Raw genomic sequence first — 23,126 nt, 5'->3', positions numbered from 1 at the left:
AATAATTACAAATTGCTCATAATAGGCACTCAATAAATCATTGCCCTCCTGTGTATGGGAGAGGCAAAATGTATTCTCTGCATATACCTTTCCTTCTATGCTGCCTTTCCATTGAAAAGTGTCTATTGAATTGGCAAGTAGACTTTTTTTTTTTAACCTTGGTAAGTTCCATTTCACTGAAAAGATTGGACAACCAGTTTCAACAAGTTGAGATGTGAACTTGGCACATGTCACACTTCCCCACTAACCTCAGTGCTAGTATGTCCATGTCAAATCTCCAAACTCAAACTTCGCCTGGCATCCAGGCGAAGATGCCAGGCAGAACTCCTATCTCCCAAGTCTCAACAACCACCAGGCCAGAAATAAGAATCACTTAAGAATGTTAATTGAATGCTATAATTATAGTCTATGCATAAATAGGCATTTTGCACTGATATTGTACACTGCCAAGAAAATATTTACTTGGCTAACTCAAGTCCACGACCAAGTCTATTTTTTTCACAACAGAAATAATACTTTAATTTGGCATCACCAGACACACCAGAGTGAATAATCTTGGATATTTCAAACATAATCAAGATGTCTCTTACGCTTTTGCCTTTTTTATTAGTCATATGTCTTCTTTCTTTGCAGGATCTATATGTAAGTCATCTGTGGGTTCCTTTGTGTTCCTTACTGACTTTTCTTGAGATGAGCTGTTTATGGGAGTTTCCTGTGGGGAGGGGCAGGAGAAGTGAGGTGGGGACGTCTGAAACTTTGGTTTGGGTTTCTTGTCTCAAAACACCCCCCTTCATCAAATCCCCATTGTTTTCTTTGCACTTGGATGCTTTTTTGGCCCATGCTATTCACAGCAAAGCCCTCTAAGCCATAGGCTCTTTGGCAAATAGCCAATACTGCCTCCTCAGCCTCTTTCCCTGCAGCAGCCCTGGACCAGGAGTCAGGCTCAGACCATGGTCGCGATGATGATGCCTGTGGTGTCTTCTCCAGCACCCATTCTGCAGTTGTTCTCAGGAATGCAGCTGGTCCTCTACAGAGACATTCCTGTTAATCTGGTGACCCACCCAAATTGATGTTATTCCAATCAAAGTCTCCTTTCAGGGTGGGAATCCTCACATTTAAGACGTCTCTTGCTCAAGCCCTGAGGTGGTCTCCATTCCTCTCCTATTTCCCTTCCATTACACAGTATTTGGTAGGTATGCTTCACTGTTTATGGTGTGGAGCCGTGGCTTTTTCCTGGTTTTATGTAAAATGAAGGGTCCCCCCACCCCCACTCTTTTTTTTTTTACTTGTTTTCAATGGGTTTCTAGGAAGGGAGGAGAATGAAAAATGCCTTTGTGCTGCCACCTTTAACCAGAATTCCCAAAGGCCTTTTTAAACCCAAACCCCCTCATTTCATTCTTATCCTGCTGTATGGTGTCTACTGCCAGCTGCTTCCAGCAAGCTGCGAAATAAGGCAAGGAATACAGATGTAAATTTGAAAATGCCTAGTTCTTCCACTCGCCCTTCTCTAAATTTTGATGCCCGTTCATCTCTTTGGAAGTATCTACATTTTTTAACTTTCTTTTCTGTCATTTCTCTCATTCAATCTGGAAACTCTTCTATTCTCTAAAAGAGGCCAAAGAGATATTCTTGGAGGCCTCTCCTCTTCTCCTCTAGCCAGAAGAGCAAACGGCACTCGTCAGAGATGTAATTAGTTCTCTTGCCTCACAGCCAAGCCTCATGCCCTGAATCTCTCAACAAGCCTCCAGAGTGATGTGGTTCCCCTCGAAACTCTCGAAACCACTGCCATGGAAACTGCCTCTTTCTGGTCTTGATGGAAAGGCTTCTGGAAGAACTGCTTTTAGGCAACCCACAACATGCTCCTTCCTGTACTGCTATATAGTACAGAGGTGAGCCACTAGTCAGCCCAAGAGCCCCTGCACTGCTTCTACCCACATCCCCCGGGGGGGCCGTTGCACAGCATAAGCATGGCAGGAGCAGCATCCTGCTCCCCAGACTTCCCACCTGCTTCCTGCACCTGTTTTCCTGGATTCCTGATCCAAGGGGAAAGAAAAGATGATTCAACCTTGCATGTATGTTTATCCTGCTGGTGGAATGTCATTAAATATGGAAAATCATGCAAGTAGAACTCCAAAGAAATGGTTCACTGAATTGACAATTCCCCCGGATTCATTGTGGTCACAGCTGGAAAATCTGGTTCCTCAAAAAAGATACTTTCAGGATCCTTCCAGAGTAATAGGAGTGAGGATAAAGTCATGACCTCTCGCTGGTGTGAACCAAACAGGAGGCGTAAGAGCCCAAATAGAACAACAATAACTTCTACTAAGACTGCCATTGATTCTATTCAGGAGCCTCTATTCACAGCAACCATGAGAGGCACGGTTTACACCTTGTCTCAATTAATCCCACAAGCAGTTACCTCTATTTTATGCAGAAAGATGTTGAGGATTCTGGTAGAAAATGGAAGGGACCATAGGAGTATTTTTAAAGAGCGATTACACTGTTGGTGACTACTTCTTAAATCAAAATGTTTTAATGTTTGGCTTGGAGTAAATCTTCGGAGAAGGTGCAAATTGAGAGGTTAAGGCTGACCTTGAAGTTATGTCTTTAAGCACTTAAAGGTTGGAAACCAGACTCTCCAGAGGTGCATCTGAGTATGAGAATAGAGCCTGTGTCTCTCCCGGGCCAACATGCACTCTTCCCACGGTCAGTGTTGACATGGGAATGGCAGCTACACAAGTGGAAACACTTAAGTGCATCATGGAAGTTCCATTTTTGTCCCTGTGACTGCAAATCTGACTAAGTAGTACTTCCCAACTCAAAGATCGCAGGACTTTTGAACTAGAAAGATTCTTACAGATTCTAACCCCTGCATTTCAAAAAGACAACAGGCAAAGCGCTTCCTCACTTTATTTTTTGAACCATGTGCAGGCAAACAGTATCATAACCAAGAAATTTCCTCTTTGATGTTTTCATACGCTCTCTAATATTGAAAAAAACTGGGGGTGGGGAATAGTACAGAAATGCAGTCCCAAGGTAGATGCCTGCAGTCTGAAGGGAATGTTCAAAGAGAACCCAGACTGAGTGGACAAGGCACGGAGGACTGGGCACTGATGTGGGAAAACACCAGGAAAAAGCAGGGGTGCTCCACTCACTAGGGATGCAAGGAAGGTCACATTTATTTATTTTGCAGGTTAAATTAGATCTGTTTCATGGCCCCATCCACCAAAAGCAGAAGGTCCAGTATCTTACCTTCATGGCTCCCTCCCCTCCCCTAGATTGTATGAAAACTCCAAAGACTTAGACATTTAGAAACTCTTGTTGAGGGTCTCCTGGGTGGCTCAGTCAGTTAAGTGTCTGACTTCAGCTCAGTGAGATTGAGCCCCACATCAGGCTCCTCATTCACAGTGCAGAAACTGCTTGGGATTCTCTTCCACTCTCTCTCTCTCTCTCTCTCTCTCCCCCTCCCTCTCTCTTCTCTCTCTCTCTCTCTCTCTCTCTCTCTCTCTCTCTTCTCCCTCTCTCTCCTCTCACCTCTCTCTTCTCTCTCTCTCTCTTCTCTCTCTCTCTCTCCTCTCTCTCTCTCTGCCCCTCCCTCACTCTCTCTCCCTCAAAAATAAATAAATAAACTTAAAAAAAAGAAACTCTTGTTGGACAGGGAAAATCCCCTGTGACTCTCTTGCACAGACACTGGAAATAATCCCCCACCATCTGCCTAGTGTCCCCTCACCATCCATCCAGTGTCCCCTACCATCTCTCTATCCAGTGACCCATCATCCATCCAGTGCCCCCCACCATCTGCCCAGAGTCCCCCACCATACATCCAGTGTCCTCTACCATCCATTTAGTGTCCGCCTACTTCCATACAATGATGCCCACAATCCATGTAATGTCCCCCACTCTCTACCCAATGTCCTCCACCATCTATCCAGCATCCCCACCATCCTTCCAGCATCCCCTTCCATCTCTCTATCCAGTATCCCTCACCATCCATTCAGCATCCCCCACCATCTGTCTAGTGCTACTATTTCCTGCAGAAAAGTCTTACTTGCCCCGTGCCCTGCAAGGCCAAAATGACCCTTCAAAAGAAGGTCATGATGGTTCAGGCATCTACCCAGGTTGTAAAAGACTGATTCCACCCTCCTGGGAATCCACCAGGGGTCAGACTACTTCCTTCTTCAACCCCATCAACTCTTGGGCATAGTCCACTCTTTTCTCCCATAGGTGTGTTTGTGAACTCATCAAAAAAGGCTCAGACCTCAGAAAAAGCCCACCCCAGGTGAAACCTTTTTTTTTTTTTAATGTAGCTGTTCAGGTTGGAGGGAGGGTTATTTTTTGTTTGTTTGTTTTTACTGGGCATTTTACAGAGTGCCAGACATTACTCATATGCTGTTCAATCCTCACAGTGCTTTGCAGCTTACCCAAGGTCACTTGGCTAGAGCTGAGATTCAGATTCAAATAGGACTTCCCAATGTACAGATCTGAAATAGCACATTCGGGCTTCACTGATGCTAAATTTTGTGAACCCCCAAATATAGAGTTGAACAGGCAAGCTTCATCTAGAACTGCTAACATTTCCATTTCCTCCAATAGAGCAGAGAAGTGGAAGTTCTCATCATTGGAAGGTCTTCTACAGCACAGATAAAAATTACCTTCCCTCAGTTTCTCCTAGATATCCTGGCTATAGCCTCCAGGGCCACACACAACCAACCCAATCCCTCTTCCTCTTGGTAGAGTTTCAGAGTCTGGATGGAAGCTCTCCAATCTTCTTTCTGTCTTTCCGTTGCCACCTAGTCATCCCCAGATTATTCCACCCTTTTATCTATGGCTGATTTCAACCCTTTGTCTTTTATTTTTGGTGTGCAGCTGGGTCATAAGGGAGTTATAAAAGAAGTATCAACTATTGTCAGAGCCATTACTGGGCATTTGTGCTGATCTTCACCCTACTCTTTGGTAAACCCTACCAGGTGCCAGACACATTTGAACAGAACTCATAGGCGATTTAGGAAATCCTTGAAAAACCTGCCTACTGGGTAACAAGATGTTTACCTGTAATTACCTCAGAGCAAAGGTTAAGCACTTTGGAATATTGAAGACATTTTAAAAGATTATTTTCAAAATTTGCAAGAGGGGAAAATATGAGAACATCTGTTCTTTAAAATCAGTATAAAATATTCATGCACAAATAACTTAAAAATACTGAGTAGCAAATCTATTTGGAGTTATTTGGGTATGTGAGTTCAGAAAGTCTCCGCTGGGAAGAGAGAATTTTCCCTAAGAGTTCCTTCCTAAATCTTTTTATCTTACAATTTTCTTTATAATACTACACCTTTCCTCAGGGATTATTGCCATGATATTTAAATAGGGTTTTTTTTTTTTTTTTTATAATAAGGGTTTTTAAAAATAGATCTTTCTTGGCAAGTGAGAGAACTTCTTTTGGAACTGTTCTAGTCTCTGAGATAAACATTATGTAAAGGAGTGTTTATACCGTGAACCCAGAGATTCACCTGAAGCACTATCATGCCCTCTACAGATCAGCTTCACATTTATGAATTTTTTTCTAACACCAAATGTGGGAAGGCCTTCAGAAGGCCCCTGGCTCTTGAACATTTTGCATCATTTCCAATGCCTGTGTTACTCTCCATGTAAGGACTCTTGTTAGAGTCTACTAATCTTGACATGATCTTGGTGACTTTTTGGTAAGGTCAGAACAGAATTCTTTTAGATACTAAAAGATCTCCAGTCCTTTTTTATGTGCAATTCTATTTGACAGTGTTTGGACTGGATTCTACTGAAGGATAAACTATGGACCTGACCCGCTTTAGAAAATTTATGATGCCCAAATAAGATTGCCAGATTTAGGGGAAAAAAATATCCAGTTTGATTTTAATTTCAGATCAACAACAAAATTTTCAGCAAATATGTCCCAAATACCGTATTTCATCTGGCATCCCTATGCCCAAACTCGGTGTCAATGGCTTATGTTAATTTTCCCTAACAAACTGTAGAAATATTTCCATTGTGTGGTAGAATAAAAACTCCAACTATTTTTTAAATCCCTATTAAAGACATAACAAATCCTTTCAAAAAAAAAAAAAAAAAGGAGCATGTGCCAATTGAGGCATATGGCTAGTCTCACCCAATGTATGTGCTTCACACGGAATTGGAATCTGGGCCTCTACTCATTTGTTAAGAGTTGATAATTGGGGGAAACTACAAATGAGCTCAAAACAAAACAAAACAAAAAAGATGAAAATGGAAGGAAATGATCTCAGCACCCAAAGAATGGTGAAGAGTTCAGAGATCTTGTGTCTTGCCACCATTTCCCCCATAGCACTGTGTCCAATACACAATAAATACTTGTACAATAATGTATAGATGAATGAATGAATGAATGAATGAGTGAGTGAATGAATGAATCATGGTCAAAGTCTCTTTCTCAAGCCACTGCTACAAGATACCTAAAGACCTTTCAGATCTCAGAATTGTATTAGTCTCCAATATGAAAGACTAAGCTTTAAAATGTGTGGCTGTGTGAGTGAATGAGTTTTAATAAGAGACTCTGCTTCTTACCTGAGATAAAATAGATAAAATAGATTGAAGTTTGAATGAGAAATCACATAACTGTTTCCAGTAGAGGAAGCACTACTTATGATGAAATAGTTTCAGAAATATTGACCACCGCCACCACTACCACCACCACCCTGACCCATAATTTCCTATTGAAGAGGGACACTCTGTGTTGAAAGGTTGAAGTGCACAGTAGAAGGCCAAGGATCAGCGAATCTTAACAGAACAAGTGGAGCAAAGTGAAGGGGGATGGGATGGGATGAGATGGACTAGGACAGACAGAATAGAACTGGGACCCCTGTACTGAATAATGATAAAAATGTCAAATGCCAAGATTTTATTTATGTTCAGATGACATCTTAAAGGCATGGTTTGTCTTCTGTCTCTCAAACATAAGAACTTTGCAATCAAGTGTTATAGGTACTTTTGAGAGATCTACTAAAGTACTGACCAGAAATTTTGTTGCAAGTAATTGGGCATCAGGATGGATGTTATTTAAGCAACTAAATGGAGATCCGTGTAACATTCTTATGCAAAGCCTGTGAAACCAAAGATGTTTTAAGTTTTAATCACTTCAGCTGAGCATGCACCAAAGTTGGTCTCTTTCCTACTATTCTTTGATCCTTGAATTTGTGATCACTTAAAAAATTTGATCTATATCTGATCAATTTCATGAGAGAAAACACCAGCCAGAAAAATGCAAGTAACCAATACACATTTCTTTCTGTAAGGGGGGGATTATTTCCATAAAAAAGAACCATAATCCCTTTTTTCCATGATTCAGATAGATAAAGGTTTTATTTTTATCATATAAATGCACATTTTCATAGACTTTTATTGTTGTTTTGTTTACCAAAATTCACTTTGCAGCTTCATCAACAAAAAATTCAATGTGGAGATTTTATTTTCCAAAGTTGATTGAAGCAAATATGGATAGTGAATGGTCTCCAATTCTATATATTAGTTTTAAGGATGTATTTTCTGTACTGCGCTGAGCAGAAAACAGCTATTATGTAAAGCCATTTAAAGAAGCAAACAAGCTTTTGTAATCTGTTCTTCAGCAGTAAGTTCTTCAGCAATACACATATAGTTGCCTCAATAAAATGAGCCACTGCTTTTATTTGATTTGAAATTTTATTTGAAAATGAAAAATGCAAATTTTTAACTTAAAGGAGTATGTTGAGCAGGTCAATCTGGTCAACATAAAGAATTGAATTGTATTGTATTTGCTTGAAGATGTAGTACTGTCCATTCTTACCCAAAAATGTACATGAGGTAATATAACCCAAAACACATGTGCAAGTATAATTAAAAATACTGAGAAGGGACAACCTTTTAGATATTTGAAGTCAACTGATATTTCTCCTGAAGTTTGGGGGTTTGTTGGGTTTTTTGGTTTTGCTTTGTTTTTACTAAAACACACAGCTTTTTCAAGCATACTTCACACATTGTGATGTCAGTACCTGTCATGGACTGAACGTTTGAGTCTCTCAAAGATTCATATGTTGAGGGACACTTGGGTGGCTCAGTTGGTTGAGCGCCTGACTTCAGCTCAGGTCATGATCTCACAGTTTGTGGGTTCGAGTCCCATATCAGGCTCTGTGCTGATAGCTCAGAGCCTGGAGTCTGCTTTGGATCCTGTGTCTCCTTCTCTCTCTGCTCCTCCCCCACTCACTCTCTGTCTCTCTCTCTCTCTCTCTTTCAAAACTAAACATTTAAAAAAATGTTTTTTAATTCATATGTTGAAATCCTAATCTCCAATGTGATGGTATTTGGAGATGCAGTCTCTGGGAGGTGATTAGGTCATGAGGGTGGATCCTCATAAGCAGGATTACTACCATTATAAAAGAGACCCCTGAGAGCTCCCCACCTATTATTGAATAAAAATGAAAGTTAATGTGCCAAGACAACATTTTAAAGGATTTAAAAAATTTTTAATGTTTATTAATTTTTGAGAGACAGAGAGTGAGCAGGGGAGGGGCAGAGAGAGAGGGAGACACAGAATTGGAAGCAGGCTTCAGGCTCTGAGCTGTCAGCACAGACCCCAATGTGGGGCTCAAACTCACAAACGGCGAGATCATGACCTGAGCTGAGGTCGGATGCTTAACCAACTGAGCCATTCAGGCGCCCCTTAAAGCATTTTAAGGTGCTTTGCTTTTCCCCACATCAGATTTGTCCTTTTCAGCCAGAAGGCCATTGCCTTGTGGAGAATAAGACTGTTAAAGCTGCAATGCAGAGAGAAAAGATGTTAGTTCAAACTTTAACTTCCAAATTAGGATCTGTGAGAATCAAGAATTTCATTTTCAAAAGCCAAGTTTTGGGTGGAGAAGAAAAACGTACGGGCCTCAAAGAGCCTAAACGTAGAGGGCTCGGTTTTTTTGTGTTTGTTTTGTTTTTGTTTTTGTTTAGAGGTTTCAGTTTTTAGTGTTCACCATTACCCATTGAGCAGGTAGAATGCAGGACATGAGTACAAATAGCAAATGACGTGGCCTTTCTGGTAGCTCTGAGTCCTCCACTAGAGCTCAGGGAAACATGGTCCTTCCCTCTGAAGGACACGCAGACATGGAGAGCTGGAAGGGGCGGTACAGGGCTTCCTCCAGTCCTCTCTGCCTACTTTCACATCGACTCTACTGTAGTTGACCTTGGGGCTCGAAATACCTACAGGGCCATTTTCTCCTGGAATCCCTGATGATGACTTGCCCACCCCACTGTTTTAGGCTCTCTCACCCCTGATTTGTAATTAAATAATATTAATTAACTAATTTAAGTATGTGTGTATTTTTTAAATGCATGAAGCCTAAGTGTACAGTTGAATGGGTTTTCACATCTAGACAGATCAGGAAGCACCCCAGAATCCCTCCTAGTCCCCCTCCCAACCAATAATGCCCCCTTCCCAAAGGTGACCAGTATTCTGTCTTCTGTCACCAGAGATTAGTTTTGACTGTTTTTGAACTTAATACAGTATGCATCCTTTTGTGTCTGGTTCCTTTCACTCAATATTATGTGTATTTTATTCCTCTACATGGTCACCTATAGCTGTAGCTTATTCATTTTCATTATTGAAGAGTATTGCATTGAATCAATGTCACAATTTCTCTCTCTCTCTCTCTCTTTTTTTTTTTTTTTGTTCAACTGATGATGGATATTTGAGTGTTTTATGGGTTTAAGCTACTACAAATAGCAGTGCTGTGAACATCCCTGATCGTATTTTCTGACTCCCACATTCACACATTTCTGTTGGATTTATACCTAAGAGTAAAATTGTTACTGGGTCATAAGCTATGTGTATATTCGGCTGTAGTACTTGCTGATAAGCAGTTTTCCAAAGTAGTTGTATTTGCTTGCACCCTAGGAAATTGTAATCTTTGCAGGTCAAAGCTGAATATCAGTAATTTCAAAGGCTCAACCTCCAGTTTACACCTCTCTCAGCAATGTATGAGAGGTCCAGTGTTCCACATCCTCCCCAACATGTGCTATTATCAGTGTTTTAGATTAGCCATTTTAGTGAGTGTAGTGTTATCTCTTTTTAATTTTAATTTCCACTTTCATGATGACTAATGATCCTAAACCCTTTTTCATATTTTTATTGGGCCATTTACATATCTTCTCTTTTGGAGTTCTGTTCAAGGTTTCTTGCATTTTTATTTATTTATTTTTAATTTTTTTTTAGAGAGAGAGAGAGAGAGCACACGAGCCAGGGAGAGGGGCAGAGGGAGTGAGAGAGACGGAATCCCAAGCAGGCTCCATGCTCAATGCAGAAACACAAGGCTCAATCCCAGGACCCTGGGATCATGACCTGAGCCAAAATCAAGAGTTAGACACTCAACTGACTGAGTCACCCACGTGCCCCTAGGTGTCTTGCATTTTTAAAAGATTGGATTGCCTCTTTTTTGATTGCCTGTGTATGTTGCTTTTATATTCTGGACACAAGTTCATTGTCAATACATGTATTGCAATGTCTTCTCCCATTTAGTGGTTTGCTTTTCACGTTCTTCTTTTTTTTAAAATGTTTGTTTATGTTTAAGAGAGCACAAGCAGGGGAAGGGCAGAAAGAGGGGGACAGAGGATCCAAAGCAGACTCTGTACTGACAGCAGCAAGCCCAATGTGGGGCTTGAACTCACAAACTGGGAGATCATGACCTGAGCTGAAGTTGGACGCTCAACCGACTGAGCCACCCAGGCACCCCTCACTTTCTTAATTCTTAATAGTATATTTGATGAACAGAAGTTCTTAGTTTTCATATAGTCCAATTTTGTAAGATTTTCTTTTTGTTTAGTGCTGCTTTCATCCTAATATTTAATAACTCTTTGTCTACTCCAAAGTCATTAATATAATCTATGTCATACTTCTAGAAGCTTTAAATTTTAACATTTGTAGCTATAATCCACTTGGAGGTGATTTTTGTGTAAGGTGTGAAGTGGGTGACAAGATTCAGATTTCTTCCATATGAATATCCTATTGATACAGAGTCATGTATTGAAGACAATTTTTTCTTATTGTACCCAGTGTCCCCTTTGTCATAAACCAGGTGACTGGACAAGTGTTGGTCTATATCTGGATTTTCTATTCTGTACCACTGGTTCCTTTATGTGTCTTTTACCAATATTACTCTTGCAATTACTATAGCTTTAGCTGGAAATGTAAGCCTTCCAATTTCATTCTTCAAGACTACATTAGGTATTCTTAGGTATTCTCTGTGCTCTGTGTCTCCATATAAATTTTGGAAGCAGCTTGTTAATTTCCATACACACACACACACACACACACACACACACACACATCTGCTGACATTTTGATTAGGCTTATAATAATCTATAAACTAATTTGACAAGAAGTGATAATATTGAGTCTCCTAATCCATGAGTGAGGAAGAGGCCTCCACCTGTTTAGTTCCTCTTATGAAGCAGCAAATGCTTCAAGAGAAAAAGCAATGTCAAATGGCAGCCTCATCTCAATGAGCCTTCCTTGTTTCGAGGACCTTGACACTCCAAACCCTGGTTCCTTGGTAGCTCATCAACAACTTTAAACAGCTATTTTCTCCTACTTGTTCTTGAAAGGGGATTGTTCTGATACAAGCTTGTCCATCAAAGTGAAAGTGAGCATAAAATGGGAAGGAGAAGTGGCATAAGGCAGGAGTCAGCTATCCCCCAAAACTGAGTTCAAATCCAGGTTCTGAGGCTCTATTTGTGAGCTTAACAAGCCTCAGTTTCTTTTACAAATATCGGATTAAAGACAGAGGCAGGAGATGATGGGGTGTATTCAGGGAATGGCTATTCTTCTGGAAGAAGGATACGTACAGGAAGAGAAGACTAACCGTGCAGAGAGATCCATGTGATATTGGCAGTTGTTCTGTGAGCTCACCACACACCAGGCACTGTGCTACTACACACGACTGTCCTTATGTCACAGATAATAAACTAAGGATGAAAGAGTAACTTGTCCCAATCCAAACAATTATCACCCATCAGTGATGGAGCCTGTTTCCATCCAGGCAAGCCTGACTCGGGGCATCTGCTTCTACCCAGAGATGAGCAATGAACCTTGGAGTTTAAACTTTCTCCTACATTCACTGGAGAGCTTTCAGATTTCTTTAAGGTCAAAATGATATATGACTTAGGAAGATCCTTCTGGTCATGCTTGAAAGGTGAATAAATCTCTCAACATCGATTTTATATTTGGATTTCTATGCCGTTGTCTTGTATTCTTTAAAGCAAAAGAAAAAAAAACAAAAAATAAAATGCCTGCAATTTATTAAGTCACGTATCTAAAGAGACCACCACCCAACTTGTTGTAAATGTTATCCGTTTTCTTGGTTTTCTATTTCTGTCTTGAACTTCTGGATTCATAATTCCTATGAAACAAAAGTACATCTTAGGAAATGGGTAGATGTGCTGTGTTATATCTTCTCTCTATATTTGGGCTCCTTTCTGACCTATTTCCACATGTTTAAGACTGCTGCTCTTGTTAGCTATATTTTTTTCATGTTATTATTACTTTTAATTGCTTTAAAAAATCTCTCAATGGCAAAATCTTGTCAATACTTCTATGCATGTCTTCTGCTGGCATGGGGGACTTTAGATGCTATCGATATTTTTAATAAATTAATTTAATTTCTCTGGTTGTGGAAATAGTGTGCATTTTTTAGCTCATTTTTATGTGAACATCATCTTTTTTGAGATTAATTCTTAATCTATTATTAGCTTTTTCTTTTTCCTTGTTGTCATCTTATCCCATTTGTTCTTTTCATTAAAACCTCTTCGTTGTCTGCCTGTTGGCAGAGACATTCTAGCTTTGCATATTCTAAGTAGGTGATATTATCTAGTGTTGTTTCTTACATACTTAAATACTGCATAAATTTGTCACCTCTAAGCAACTGGGCCAATATTGTTGTCTTTTTATTTTCTAGATTCCTACTGTGTTAGTGTCTTAGTCAGTTCAGGCGACTATAAGAAATTACCACATACCAGGTGGCTTACACAGCAAACATTTACTTCTCACAGTTCTGGAGGCTGGGAAGTCCAAGATCAAGTGCCATCAGATCTGGTGTCTGGTGAGGGCCCACTTCCTGGTTTGCAGATGGGTGTCTTCTCATTGTACTTCCACCTGGCAGAGAGCAGAGAGAGAAGCATGCTCTGTCCCATCTCTTCTCCTAAGGACACTAATCCCATTCATGAAGGTAGAGTCTCTCACATTACCTCCCAACACTACCACACTGGGGGTTAGGACTTCAACATATGCATTTGGGGTGGGGGTGGGGGGACAAACATTCAGTCCATGATGCCTAGGCCTGATGTTGAAATGGTCTCTTGACTCACAAAGATGATTTGATTGGATGCTACTTAATTGGCTGGCTTCTGGAGATATTTACCAGGCCTGTGAATTTAATGGCTTGGTTGCCTATTGGGTCTATTATTAAAGTGATTTTTTAAATCAGTTGATAGGATTTTCAACACGATTTCATGCATCCTAAAATTACAGCAATAATAATAACAGCAATAGTAATAAATGTGAGTATTTATTATGTGTCCAACCCTGTGCTAAATGCTCTTCATACATCATCTCATTTAATCCTCCTGAAATAAGTATCACTGACCCCCTTAACACAGCGTAACACCAAGCCAGACACTAAGTGGCAGAGCGTGATTCAAACTCAGGTCTTTCTGACTCCAAAGTCTGTGTGCTCTGCTCTATTTAGCATTAGCACCATATGACCCAGGCTGCTTTTCAATAATGATGACAATTTGCTTGAACTCCCCCTCTCTGATCTTTGGCTTTGTTAGTGGCTTTCTGCCCATTGTCTTGCCGTATAAAACTGTTCAGCATTTCTTTCAAGCATATAAAATAAAAACCTAGTGAGAATGTTATGGCAAGAATGGAGATAATTCAGAGTTTCGGGTCACATCAACATTCAAATTCTATTTTAAAGTCCATGCCATGATTGACTTCCTCCGGGCTAAAATCTTTTCTGAAATTTTTCTATATAGGTACTCCGTGTTGGGCATGGAGGCTCCCAGAGATTCAGTTAACCATGCAGGGAAAGTTCTAGGCCTTGTTTTCTGGAAACTTGTGTTGCACCTCTGGACGCAAAAGACAATATGGCAAGCACCTGGAGTGGCGCATGCGCCCCAACCCTGGGCTTGCACCACAAGGGAGCGCACACAGGAGCTCCGAGAACAGGTGCATGAAGACAGCATGAACGGAGTCACCCAGGCAGAGGCCACACCACGTATGCGCGCATACGTTGTCTGCCCCTCTGGTCCTGGGCAGCCGCCACCAGCCCCAGCCTGGACCCCTGCACAGAAAAGCCTCTTCGGCCCCTCTTCAGCCCCTCTTGGGCCCCTCTTTGTCGCACTGGCTCCGCCTATGGTCGCTAAAATCCCATCCTTCTAGTAGGTCATCCTTCCAGCCTGTCAGTTTGATTATGAATTTGTGTAATCCAGTATTTCAGACAGGACTCCCACTTTTGTTTCATCTTGTAAACTGTAGAACACATTTTCAACATTTTCACAGGGATTTTACTTAGAACATTCAATAGGTCCAAAGATAGAGTTTAGAAGCATAGAAAAATCCTCCTTACAGGTTTATCCTGAGTAATTAACAGGTTATGGATTCATTTATGCTTTTAAAAAAAAAAGGCTCCACAAGAAAACACTGCTTTCCTACCTCAGAACCCCTCAGGTATCTCTCCTCTGGGGGCCTCTGAAGGGAACCATTAAGCAATATTGAGGCATATCTGGGTCTTCTTGGCATGAGACCATCCACTAGCCAAAATGTTGCTCACATTTTAATACTCCCCCTTCTTCTGGCACTTAGCATAGCTAGAAACAGCCTTTGTATTTCTTTTTCTCATCGTTTTTGCAAATCTCAGATTAAGTAGGGTTTTATCCTCCACGACTCATCCTTCTAAGTCTCTGTCATTTCTTATTTTCAGCTCCGTTTCTAAGCTTCTGCTTCCATCTGTGTTCCAAAGCTTTTTATAATGTGTGTTCACCAGAGAGACCCCGGGGCAGTTATATCGATTTCTTTAGATGATATAAGAAAAGTTCAGGCAAAAAGAATCACTATCTACTGATCTTTAGCCTTTGCTTCTTGGGTCTTTCCCCCCCATTTCTGTCTCTGTCTCTGACTCTCTCTCTCTCTCTCTCTCACCAACTCTGCTTGGATCACTGTTACCACCATCACTCCTGGTACCCCTGGCTCTTGCAGCTGAAGGGCAAAGCATTCCTCTTTCCCCTTAATGGAAAAGAGACGCCAGCCTTCTTTCAACTCCTCACCTCACCAGGCTCCTTCCTGCCTCAGGGCCTTTGCATGTTCTGCCTCTGTTGGGAACACTCTGCCCTCCCTCTCCACCCACTCACACATTTCCCTACTACAGCCTGACTCCTCATCTGGCTCCTCTCCTCTCCTATCCTTCAGGTCTCTGCTTTCAGGCCACTTCCTCAGAGGGGCTTTTCTGACCAGGCCTCCTCTCCCCGGGTCAAAATTACATCTTCTATGTCACTCTCAAGCATACCACCCTGTTCTTCTCCCTCACACCATCTATCACGCTTCCAATTATAGGCATAGTTGTGTTTGTTCCCCACATACCCTGCTCTCCACTTCGTATCTGAGCCCCATGGAGGCGGGGGCTTATTTGTCATTATAACCAGACACCAACCCCAAGGCATGAAAGAGCACACGATCAATATTTAACTGGATGAGTGAATGCACCAAATGCTGAATATTTTAGGAACATTTTCCTAGAAGGCAGGAGAAAAACAACAAATTTAAAGATGCAGTACCTGAGGAGTTTAAAGAATACTCTCTCTTAATGGAACTGACCATTTGAGCCCAATTAGCTTCGGTGGGTTATCACATGGAAGAAGCTAGTGCTTGGGTAACCTACCCCAGTTTGCTCAGGGCTGGCTTGGCGTTAGCACCAGAAGTCTCACATCTCAGGAAACTTTCCTGTCCCAGCCAGTCCAGGATGGTTGATGGCCCCACCTAGCACAGCCCTTGTCTTAACCCCTCCTGGAATAAAAGAATACGTTTTCCTGAATGTCTTCTTTTAGAACCAAGATGGATTAGTTTTTGTGGACTTTCTAGCTGTGCAAAAATCTTCTCTTTAAATGCGATGATATATTTTGGCTGGAAACCTGACCTGGGTCTGGGCTTTTATTTTGGTTGGTGTTTCACCAGGGTGTATATACTCAGGGACCATGCGTTCTGCTTTCTCCTAGAGTGGCTGATGCTAAATATGGCATATTTTTTGTTAAATTGAGCCGTACAGGATAACGTTTTTCTTTTTCCATAAGTTGTTAAGATCTTTTCTTTCCACACGGACTTCAGGAATTTTTGGCCACTAATTATCTGGGTGCACCTTTATTTGGTTTCTTTTTGCAGATTTTCTTGAGTTGTTTCTACAATAGTTCTTTGGGAACAGTGTTGTAAGAATTTTTCTTTGTTTTCTTCCTATTTCCCCCCATTTCCTCTTTCACTTCCTTCAAATGTACCTATACCTTGGGGAACATTCCTCTTCTGCCTATCCTCAGGGCCGTCTCTTGTTTTAAAGCCCAGCTTATGGAGTTTCTTGGCTCTGGTGGTCTTTATGCTCTTTTCTGTGAACCTAATTCCTTTTTCTTCTTGTTGGCTGGTAATGATTTCCAGTTTGCTGGTTATTGTCTCTAGTGTTCTTTTTATAATTCCTTGAAGCTTATAACTATAAAAAGGGGTTGATCCAAAATCTTCCTGTTTCTAAATCTCTGAGACATGTTCTGTGAGCCATTTCTTTTCTCTATCCTTCCGTCCGCTTCCATTTTATTCCATCTTATAACAGTAACTACTAATAATACCATTTGAAGGTGTCTTCTTTCCTTTAGTGACGTTTTTTTTCTTCTTTCCTGAATTAATTTATTAACTCCTCTACTATTTTCTTTCTTTGGGGGTTTGCCTGCCTTGTAACTCAGTGGCCCTTGTGACTGCCCCTATCTAGTTTATTCTAACCTATCTTTCCAGTTTTGCTGTAGAGAGTTGATTACTGAGGCAGAGTCCATAACAACACCACCAGCCACCAGGGGCTATCTCCTCTGGATTTTAGACATAAGGGTTCAGAAGCATCCTCACCCTTGGGAAGCCAGACCAGTAAGGTGACATGACGTGATATGATAGACAGAGTCTATCCAGGACTTAGAAGAAAAAAACCCTATGAGTGGTTATCTGAAAATAAGTAAATTAAGAGCTATGTGTGATAAGGTACAAAAGAGAAGCACTTGGCTACCCAAAGAACTGTCTCCAGCTCATGAATAATCAAAGCAATATGGAAATCTTAATAACCAAAATAACCTGCAGCCACAACAGACTCAGAGGTTTGGTGAGGCCACAGGATTCCTCCATAAAACATGCCCGACACTATTTTCATTGACTTCAAGGCACAGATACATGCTCAGGAAACCTTCAATAACGGAACCGTATCGGAAGGACGCAATAGTAGCCCTCGGCTAATGCTGACCTAGCCTCCCTCCCTCCCTCGCCCACCCCTTACTCCCCCTTCCCTACAGTGTCTGCATTCTCTTGGTCTCTCCTGTTCAACTGCCCAGAGCAGGTACCATCTGATGGGACTGTATGATCGGCATCCAAGTAGGCGTTTCTCTGTTAGGCAGCCTTTAGCTCCAGCTGGTCCAATCAAAACAGCAGAATTTGTTCTGCTCAAAGCATAAAGCTTTGTAAGCCATAAAAAATCACTAAGAGGCTACTTTTCTTGGAAGGGAACTACATAACTGGCACCTTGGAAGCTGTGTAAGGAAAAATGAGAATTTGAGCAGCTGATAAAACAAACAAGCAAACCAGTTCTGACCAAGTTAGTTAAAGAGGAGTTGGAAGAGGCCTTCCGAATTTTTCCTATAACACTGCTGCCTTTTGTCTCCACGCCTTTTGCTCTGATGCATGAGGTTGAATTAGAAAGTCAATCTGTGACTATGCTTCCATTACAAAAATGGCTAGTTCATTGGCTTTGATTTAGTTATCTGTTACTTGAAATATCATTGGCTTCTTCGGCCATCTTTTTGTATCCAAATCCTACTTATCCTTGTAGGCCCAGCCCAAACGCCAGTCCACCGTGAACCTCCCTGGAGTCCCCCAGCTCACCGTGCTCCCCATTTACCACTACCCTAATCACTGCCCACACTGTATTGTGGGTCTTCTCCTACATGGTTATTCTCAACTCTTGACCATGAGCCTCATTTTTGGACCCTCTCCCCACTTCCCCAACATCTGCTGGCATCACCTCTAGAACTGAGTAGGACCTTATGGCAGGCAGAATAGCAATTCATAGGTTACCTATTTGGCTAAAGGGAACTGGAGTTTCAGGTGCCATTAAGGTTCTAATCAGCTGGCCTGGAGATCAGAAGATTATCCTGGGGGGCCCCGACTAATCACATGACTCCTTAAAGGTAGAAGAAGAGGCAGAAGAGAGGGTTGGAGTGATGTGATATGACTCAACCGGCCAGAGGTTTTGAAACGGAGGAAGGGGCAATGAGCCGAGAAATGCAGGCAGCCCCTAGACTGGAAAAGTCAAGAAAACAGATTCTTCCCTTAAGAGTCCAGAAAGAACACAGCTTTTCCAACAGCTTGATCTTAGCCCAGTGAGACCTGTGTCTGACTCTTGACCTACAGCACCATAAAACAATAGATATGTGTTATTTTAAGCATCTCAGTTTGCGGTGATTTGTTACCACAGCCATAGAAGACAAATACGAAGCTCCATAAATATTTGTTTAATTAATCAATGGTAGTCATTTTTTATCATTTTTTATTTCTAAACCAGAATTAAATCAACTCAAACTTCACAGGATCTCACATTCAGAATATTTTTCTTTGTTTATGGAGATGAGCGAAATATCAATCTTTCTTTTTATTGAAACACACATTCAGGGGCACCTGGGTGGCTCAGTCGGTTAGCATCCGACTTTGGCTCAGGTCATGATCTCACGGCTTGTGAGTTCGAGCCCCACATTGAGCTCACTGCTGTCAGTGCAGAGCCCACTTCAGATCCTCTCTCTCTCTCTCTCTCTCTCTCTCTGCCCCTTCCTTGCTCACACTCTCTCAAAATAAAATTTAAAAACACATTCAAAACAATATATATATTTTAGATGTTTAAGAAAGGAGGAAGGCCGTTTATAATTCACCAAGATGCAACTGCTTTCATTATCTCTTCCTTTTCCATCCCTGATCATAGGTACATGTGATTTTATGCTGAAATAATAGCAATCATAGCCAGAATATAATTGTATATTCTTTTACATTTTGTACTTTATAATAAATATATTTAATAGTTTGGTGTGGCCCTCATAGTTGTGATTATAATCATTGCCTTGTATTGCATTAAGTTGGGGTGCCAGAATTTACTTCCATTCCTATTCAGTGGATCATTGGGTTGTTTCCGGTATTTTTTTCCTTACACTCAGAGAAAATATTGGAGTTAAATTTTGTCTTCATTTAACCTTTGCTTCGGTTGAGTTATCTGCACAGCTGACTTCCCCAGTGGAGACAATGAAAAGAAAGGGTCACAGTGGTCGTGATGTCTGTCGATGAGTATCACTACAGAGACTCCAGACATTGACCAGTTTCACAACTATTTTAGTCAGCATTTGGGGCTTATCGTAGCTGTGTATACTATGACCGCATGGATCGCTAGTCAGGATTCACACTCATTTGCTATTTCGTTTGTTATGTTTTTATGGAGCAAAATACACTTATGGCTTTTCTTCATTTACCTATATTATTTTCTATGTTATTTTTACCTATGATTATTTTACCTATGATTATTTTCTTATAAATATTATTTTCTTATAAATATTCTTTTCTTCATTTACCTATATTATTTTACCTATGATTATTTTCTTATAAATAACACTTTAGAAAATGCAGTTCTTAACTTTCTGTCAAAGGTACCTACCTATGCTTGGTCATCTGGTTTGCTTTTTAATTTTATCTGTGGAGGGTTGGATTTATTGTTTGTGTCATTTGTTTAGGAAGCCAAACCAAAACAAAACCCTAACAATGACAAAATGAAACAACTATGTTATCTGAACTCTGTAAAGCAGGTTAGGCAATTCAAAATAAATGGGAACATTTGAAGTAGAGTATTATATGAATAGCCTGTTATGCTGGCTTTCAATTTTGATCTGATAACTTATATAATTTATAACATTAATAGCAATTTATCATTTTTGGCAAAATTCCTGTAGCTTATTTAATTTTCTTTTATCTCCCAACAAAGCTATAATTTGAAAATGAGCAAAAACCTTAAAATTAAATCAATTCAGAAAGAAAAACAACCTCTACTTCTGTCCTACAATGTTTTTTTTCTGATTATAAAAATAGTGTATGTTTATTTTACAAAAATTAAAAATGACAGAAAGGAATTCAAAAATAAATAAATTTCAACTTTGATCTCTCATCATCCAGAAATAACTCCTGCTGTGCTGAGGTGTATTCTCTTTCAGTCTTTTTGCCAAGCATGTGTGTGACTGTATAAAATTTTAATAAATTCTTGATTATACTATTTTGCATCATATTATTTTGTGACCTGACTCTTTTTCTGGTAAGCGTTTTCCTGTATCATTAAATACTTTTGAACCAACCATATAACTGAATTACATTATCTCCGTGGGCTAAGTACGCTCTACCTTAGAAGCAGTTTGAATTCCTGAAGGAAGTGTTCACATTCCTTAGTGAAAGATAAGTCCAAGTTTTCTGCCCCTGGTCCTAAGATCGAGTTCACGGAGTCTGCGGGGAGCAGCTCACAACAGAAACAGTCACCTTGTGCGGAAAACCAGAGCTCTGCCTGTGGCCGCTCTACATGGCACATCCCCATCCACCTCCTAAAAGTCCTGGCACACTGTGTTCCAAGGCGCTACTTATTTTTAGAAGATGTTTTCCTCTTGTTTCTGCAGCTGTTTTTAATCACAAGCTTTGAGTACTCCATCCCAAAGAAACCCTGGCAGAGACAAAGGTGTAAAGAAGGAAAGGACAGGACGCTTGTCAAAGCCATCTTACACACCATATTTACGGAAAGGGAACTTATCCACGGAGAATGGCACATTTGTTACTGCATTGTGACAAAAAAGCAGAGGATACATGGCCAGACAGACATGGTTTGAGTCCCCACACAGCCCCTGAATTGCCATCTGGGTGACCTGAGGGAAACTCCTTAGCTGGACTTTAATTTCCTCCCCTGTTTAATGATAAATACACCACTAAATTATAAGAGCTAGATAATCAGGTAAATCTGCTTTGTAAATTATAAAGACTATTTCTATACCTTAATTAGAGAGGGAGAAGGATCTTCTGTGGCATCCTTCTTATGCCTCTGCTTTTTATTAATTATACGTTCACAAGTTATCAACAATAAAACAAACCAACCTGTATACCTAAATGCCTATAAGGATATGAGGTCATTCAGAAGGAATCAGACTTTTGAGTAAAATTATGCAAAGAGCGGTCATAAATCCCCAAATTTCAGTGGCCTCCCTCAATAAAAGTTGTGTGGCTCATGAGAACATCCAACACCAATTGTTGGTAGTTGCTGTGCAGTTTTCCAGGGCTCCAGGCTCCTTCCACATTGTGGCTCTGTCCTCACCCTCTGGGGCTTCTGGATCCCCTGCCTTCAGCCAGCAGATGAGGAAAATGAAAGGAGGGAGAAGGCACACACCTACGTCTCAATCACCACAACCAGAAAGTACCATTCATCATTCCAGTCACAGTCCAGGGGCAAGAATCCACGTCAGAGCACACTTTGATGCAAAAGGAGCTGGGAAATACAGTCTAGGTTTGGTGGGGGGCTAGCCAGCCTTCCACATATATTAATATAATTAACAGAAGGAAACGTATGCCAAGAATAGATGCTCAGATTGAGCATTACCTAGAGTTCTGGGCTGAAAGTGAATGATAGGTTCTCTTTACGATCCCTTACAGTCTTGTGCACAGCACACTCTTACACACTTATAAAGTGTATAGTCTCATGGCATACTGAATGGCTTGTTTACAGGGGTCTTCAGAAGACTACGTGTGTTCCTGTGTTTATTCGCTGATTCTTCATTCATTCAGAATGCATTAGTCAAGCACCTACTGTGAGCAAGGAACCTATACCCATGAAAAGTGACACATTAGAGGCCTGAGGCAAGCTCAAGCAAAGAGCTATCCCCAAATACCTCTGTTCCATTTGAGCACTAACACCAACAAATTCTGAAATCAGGCTGCTGACTCAGATCTGGCCTCTGCCTCTGATAGCTGTGTGGCCTTGAGCAAGTTCCCTAGCCTGTCTGGGCTTCTGCTTTCTTATCTGTAAGACGAGGATGAATGAAGGGGTGCCCGGAACACAGCAAGGGCCCCACACGTGCTAGCTCTATGACCCCCATCACCACATCTCCTCAATCCACCCCACTCTGTCCACCTATAATAACCCTGCTGGAATGTGCAGTTTGGGGAATTGGGCAAAGAATTTGTTATTCAAATAAATAACTTTTCCTGAACGCACTAGCTGTGAAATCTGCCAGTGAGGATGTGAGAAGTGTGATTATTTTGATGATGGGAAATTGGAAAGAGAATGTTCTAAATCACGGCTTGCCAATCCTTTTCATACAAATATAATATTAATAGGTATCATTTATTAAATACCCACTTCTGTGAAAAATGCAAAAGTGGGTCTTTGTGTATTCCCTTCCATGTAATCCCCACAGCAACCCCATGAAATAGGTGTTATTATCACTTTACAGAATGAACAGCAGTAACAATGAAGATGAGGATCAGAGGGGCTTGTGATTTGCCAAAAACCATACAGCAGGTAAATACTAGAGTGGAGGTCTGAGCCTAGGGTGGTCTGTTCCACCCAGGACAGCTCCAGGTCTGTTCTCTGCCTACAAGACATACTGCTTTCCAGGTTCTTTTAATTAAAGGGGGTCTTTCTTGGGCATAGCAAGAAAGAATCACAATATCCTCACGACACTCTACTGTTTTCAAATTCCGTGCTGTCTTTTGATCCTCATATCACCCTGTGAAATAAGTAGGTCAGGGATTA

The 23,126-nt window shown here is 40.9% G+C and overlaps 1 long non-coding RNA gene across 3 annotated transcripts; it reads right to left on the bottom strand.

Moving 5' to 3' along the window:
* Positions 1 to 6,926: 6,926 nt before the first annotated feature.
* Positions 6,927 to 20,926, bottom strand: LOC132663155 (uncharacterized). 3 transcript variants are annotated; one of them, XR_009602934.3, is made up of 3 exons: positions 20,737 to 20,926; positions 13,048 to 13,174; positions 6,927 to 12,422 (listed from the first exon to the last, which is right to left on the bottom strand). It is a non-coding gene; the product is annotated as an uncharacterized LOC132663155 (long non-coding RNA). The 3 variants fall into 3 exon arrangements; XR_013551712.2 differs by having other exon boundaries at positions 13,063 to 13,174; XR_013551713.2 differs by having other exon boundaries at positions 13,070 to 13,174.
* Between the last annotated feature and the right edge of the window lie 2,200 nt (positions 20,927 to 23,126).

This window comes from Panthera onca, chromosome D4, assembly GCF_046562875.1.
Source record: "Panthera onca isolate mPanOnc1 chromosome D4, mPanOnc1 haplotype 2, whole genome shotgun sequence".
Lineage (NCBI taxonomy): Eukaryota > Metazoa > Chordata > Mammalia > Carnivora > Felidae > Panthera > Panthera onca.
Note: the sequence above shows the minus strand (reverse complement) of the source record. Positions and strands in the feature narration are given on the sequence as shown.